At 35.2% G+C, this 5,582-nt stretch overlaps 1 long non-coding RNA gene across 1 annotated transcript; it reads right to left on the bottom strand.

Annotated features, from left to right (window-relative positions):
* Positions 1-1,014: 1,014 nt before the first annotated feature.
* LOC149798036 (uncharacterized) lies at positions 1,015-2,709 on the bottom strand. The gene is made up of 2 exons (XR_016421573.1): positions 1,768-2,709; positions 1,015-1,732 (listed from the first exon to the last, which is right to left on the bottom strand). It is a non-coding gene; the product is annotated as an uncharacterized LOC149798036 (long non-coding RNA).
* Positions 2,710-5,582: the final 2,873 nt, after the last annotated feature.

Here is a 5,582-nt window from a genome sequence, read left to right as displayed (position 1 = left end):
AAACAATAATGGTAGAATGATATGTGAGAAGGTAAAGAAATCAGCTGAGGTTCTCACTCCAATTAATTCAGTACCCTTTATTTACCATAATTCCTATGATACAAATGTAGGAATTCAATAGCGATGGAATATAATGACAGTTACCCAGGTTTCTGTGAGTTATTCGGGTTTCTTTAGCTTTATGGGCCTTATGTGTTGGTAATATTAATGAGTGTGTATAAACCCAGAGCTTGTGATGTCTTACAGCAATCAGCCACCAGGGGCCTGTTTATAGTGGTGTCAAGCACTGGGGCATCATGATGCAGGCATGTGGCATGATATCCCTCTCGGTTACATTACCCCGACACTGGGCAACCAGACCACCAGAGCAGTCTGAGAAAATAGTAGTCTTGTAATATGTTGTTGTTGTTGTTGTGGGGTTTAACGCCATTTTTCAGCACGATAGGCTATACATGGCGGCCAGTATTAATGGTGGAGGAAGAACCCGGAAAACCCCGGAAAGAACCACCGACCCACGAGAAGCTACTGGCAGGCTTTCTCACATGCCCACATTGGCTGAAAGTCTTGTAATATATATATATATATATATATATATATATATATATATATATATATATATATATATATATATATATATATATATATATATATGTATATACATACACCTCCTGAACTCCTGAAATGGATAATAATTTAACGAAAGGAAAATATTTCGCCTTAATTATCATTTCCCATTATTAATTTTATGTCTTGGCCTGTGCACTTTATATATAGAGACTAATACTGATTTTAATTTTAATGATAAAAATACATCTGATAATTGTGAGAAGGTAATTGTGAGAAGACAGTAGATATACAATCTAGGACGGAAACAGATAAGTCAAATAAAATAATTTCTTTTGATTCAATTATTTCCCTATTTGAAGAAACGTATTGTGGATGCTTAGAATTATGACAATGTGTGGCCTATAAGTATGGTCTTATGTACATGCAAGTAATAAAAGAAATACTGTATGATGTTAAATGTTTTATTAATTTTGTTTATTTCACACATAAACATTAAAGACCACAACATCTGAATACAAAATGAATTTGAAATCATGCAAGGAGAAAGATTTCAAATATAACTAAGACAAACATTGCAATTTTTTCATTTCTTTCCTTAATACTTATTACAAGGCCTCTTAACATGTGAAACAAGTCTTTATTTAAATGCAAAAACTCAAGCACCAAAAATGCAACTTCTTAGTATATAAATTTTAATTATAGTTACAACGAAATTAATGGTGTTTACAAATCACAATATAACTCTAACATTCGTCAGAAGCTGTCCAGATGTGTAAATTCTTGAAAAACATTTGGAACACAATGGGGGTCAATGGAGGTGGGAGACTGATAAAAAGTTTTTGAAAAGCAAGGCATCTTTTATGTACAGCATCTTATCTACCTGAGAATATTATTAAAGTATATACTGAATAAAATGGTAGCAAATTATGAAGAATGCATTACAACTTGTCATTCATTTAAATCACTGTTGTAGACCTAAAGGACAGACATGGTAGGCATTTGTAGGCTTGGAAAAAGCCTTTCAGTGTCCAGGGAAGCCAAATAATGGTGGCTGTGACAAAATCCAATTCTAAATATTTATAATGGTAAAATTGGAGTACAGCTTCTGCATTTATTGGGAATACATTTTTTAAAGCTTAATTCCTCAATTATTCATTTGCAAACACTCAATGTAACTTTCACTACATTACTGTGTAGAGCTTTAAAGTCTATAAAGCAATTAAAAGCCAAATACTGTATACTTACTGAAAAGAAAATTTACACTTACAAGGAATGTACCTCAGTAATTTTCATCTGCGCCCACATATTTTGTTTGCAGAGGTACATTGTACCATTATTTAAAAAGTTCAGGTGAAACACTTAACACGTATACTGTACTCTTACATTAATGAACTGTACAATTTGCAATTGCAAATGACTTGCAGTCACAATTAGAAAATCTCAATGACAATGTTTGGACTGAATACAGAAAATATATACATTTTAAAACATGTTAAACTAGGTAAGTAAATTATGAAACAACAGTGTACATGTTTTATACACAATGGATTTTTGTTACCAAAAAAGAACAATGTTTCTGGGAAATTTATCAGACTAAATTTTCACCACAAAACATTGGTCATTTGGATGTCATTTTTCTAGAAAATCAATAGATAAAATTTATGGTATCCAAAAGTGGTTTATTGTTGCAAAGGCAACATTCTATCATGCATGTACATATTGTTCACTTTGTTACTTGACAGGAGGAACACATCCACTACCCACCGTTTCGTGCCCATAGGCAACTACTTTCTACCCAGATAGCGACCGAAATATTTTATGTGAATACTCTTTGGACAAACAATTATTGCCCATGGTTTGATGCCTGTTCATGTTTCATATATTTATGAACATATATACATATTTAGTGCTTTAAGCTAATTACTGACACAAGTACAAGATATAAAGCATGCACACATGATAATCTAATTATTTAAATAGTGGAGCTCTCCCCCCACCAAGATTCATTCAATTTTAGCTTATTCACTACATGTTCCATATTTTTAAGCTTTACTTTTAGGGCTGTTCCATTTGAACATAAATAGTACCCAGGGAAGGCAGTTTAAAAAAAATATATGTACATTGATTTCACAGACTTCATATTTAAATGATAAGAAAATTCTACACTGCATCAATGGGTGAGTATCCCACTTAGAAAGTGCCTTCCTGTGTCCCATGTATGTTTTAATTGAATAGCAATTAATCTGGCTGCCATCATTTAAGTTTAATCAGCAATCAGAAGCAATCTGTAATATGCTTTTTACATTTCCCTTACATGTTTTACCAAGCTGAAATGATAAGCAACACCTTAACCATTACTCAATAACACAATCGTGTAAAATACAATTGGAGCAGATGCCTTTGCTAAACAAGAAAGGTAAACAATAATGAAAAGTGGAGCTCTATTAGTTGCTCTTGCAACAGAGCAAAATTTTAACATGAGTAAACCAGTACTGCTTTTTAAGAGTAAAATCATGGAAACAGCAGAAAGTGTGGTCAGAAATGTACATCCCTTTCAGTATTACTGTATACTGAGTTAGCAATACAAATAACATGTTTACTAATAATTGGTGATTCTTGATAATTTGTGCTGTTGAAGACTGCTTGTGCTCTGATAGACGTGGCAGAGGTTGCATTCTCTCTGTAAATCTGCAATCTGTAGCAGGTACATGGATTTCAGTGCAGCATAACCTTGTTCTTCTCAATCATGAGAATTACGAGCGCTAACGCAAACGCGGGCTAATACCTCGTTCCCACCTTGATCTCCTTGGAGGTGGCTAATATATCGTTAAATACTTATTAGTTTGCATGTGTTTATATATAAGTATCAAATAATCCTTAGGGAATATTCTCCTTACCTTTAAATATACAAAAGGACAGGGTATCTGTATGGGGAAAGTAAAAGGTAATGACGTAATGGGGCTATATCACATGGCGTCACGCGAAGTGGAAAGGCCCTTAAAAGAGCCTAAGAAAAATACACCATATGGAAAACTAGTACATGCAAAACACAAAAACAAACACAACACCTCTGCTTATTTCTAACTATCTGTCTTTCTTAACTATACAGCTCCCGTACGGTATAGTTGACTAACATAAATTGGAATTTTGGCCACAGAAATAACAGAGGGGACCAAAACTCGAGTCGGGTGAAATACGACAAATAAATAAAGTATGGACCCTCATTCGAGCACAGCCCGCCTCATTTCAAAATTATGCGATGAGCGACACATATAAGCACGCACATAAAACACTAGGCCTTTTTTTTTCTTTCTATTGAAAATAGTACACCGCTCAGTTGCCATTTCAAAAATGATTACTAAAGTATAATAACAATAAAATTAAAACTAGTACTAAGGCAAACGGGGGAAATTTGACTCATATGCTGTCTCAACGCGGAAACTAATATAGCATTCACACACATAGAAATACACATATAGCAAACACGAGACTAAGGAGACCTCTAGTAAAGGTCACAAACACGAACTAGGGGAGCGAATTCGAGCTAGGTGAAAGAAACTTGGCTCGGAGGAACATCACTATAGATAACACTAGGAAATATAAATACCCCATCAAAAATTTAAAATAATTAAATTTTTGATTGAAAATTCTTTTTATAAAAATAAAACAAGCAACATACTTAGAGGATACACTTACACATAAAACAATTTTCACTTTTCTTTGGAAATGGGGGGGTATTTGTCTGGTGCCCCTCCCCCCCCAAAAAAAAGTATTTAATGTTTTGTTGTTGTTGTTTCTTAAACATATTATAATGTTCTCAAAATCGGTTATTAATTATTTAATATAAAAATCTCCAAATGGTTGCCTCTCTCTATCTCTCTCTCTCTGGACTATCGCAGCTAGATACTGACGAAAATCTATCAAAATACAAGGCGAAAATCCATGAAAACACGAGCGTTTGGGATTTTTGCTTGTGTCATACGACGATGTCTCTGGACCTTTGTTGGATGGTAAAGTTTAGTCAAACCGTCCGATGGAGGGAGGCAAGGAAGGGAGAGAGAGAGAGAGAGAGAGAGAGAATTGTATAGTCTTTAGAAATGTTTACTGAAGCAGAATAATGACTTAGATGAACAGTCAATATATTAAAATATTGTAATTACCTCCTGTTGGCTCGTCATTTCGTTTAGATTATATTCCACGCTAATTTTCATTTGCAAGTACGTGAATGCCTGACAGTTCGGGTTCAGTGTACAAAAAGCTAACCGTGTTTGAAGTGCACTACTTTCTTCATAAAAACCATATTTCATGTTTAAATCAGGAGTATGTCTTATATTGATTTAATAAATGTGAAGAAAAATAGAAAATTGTAAAGAAAACAATCAACCTATCAATTTGCATATGTTTGGGAACCACACGAAAAATGAACTACATTTTGTAGCGGACAAACTCATCATCATCATCAGTCTCATGACCTTGTGTGGTCGTTGAGGCACTGCTGCTGAGCATCTGACCAGTTCCCTCCACTTGTCTCGATCATGTGCCAATGCCTGTGTCTCCGCAAAACTTTTCCTTGTCCATTATGTGATGTTGTCAGTCCACTTTTTTCTCTGTCTACCTCTCCTTCTGCCACCCTGGACGCTGCCCTGCAGAACTGTTGTGGATAGACTGTTGGCTCTAGTGACATGGCCATACCATTTCAGCTTTCTCTTTTTGACGGTGGTGAGGAGGTCCTCATATTGGCCTACTTCGCACCCGATGGTGTTACGCACTTCTTCATTTGTGATGTGGTCCATGTAAGAGATGCCAAGGATGGTTCTGTAGCATCTCATTTCACTAGTAGCAGAGGGGGCGAACAGACCACTTGTCTGCAACCTAATTTGCTTAAAATATAAGCTTCTTCTGCAATAAAAAAATGAGGTCACTACGTACCTGACCGAGAGTTGTGTTTACATACCGGAGGTCCCCGCCCCCTCTGCTGCTATCAGTTTATCCAAAAATTTTATCAAGTCTGTTCT

Source organism: Sinohyriopsis cumingii, chromosome 6 (genome assembly GCF_028554795.1).
Source record: "Sinohyriopsis cumingii isolate HCF-2022 chromosome 6, ASM2855479v2, whole genome shotgun sequence".
Lineage (NCBI taxonomy): Eukaryota > Metazoa > Mollusca > Bivalvia > Unionida > Unionidae > Sinohyriopsis > Sinohyriopsis cumingii.
Note: the sequence above shows the minus strand (reverse complement) of the source record. Positions and strands in the feature narration are given on the sequence as shown.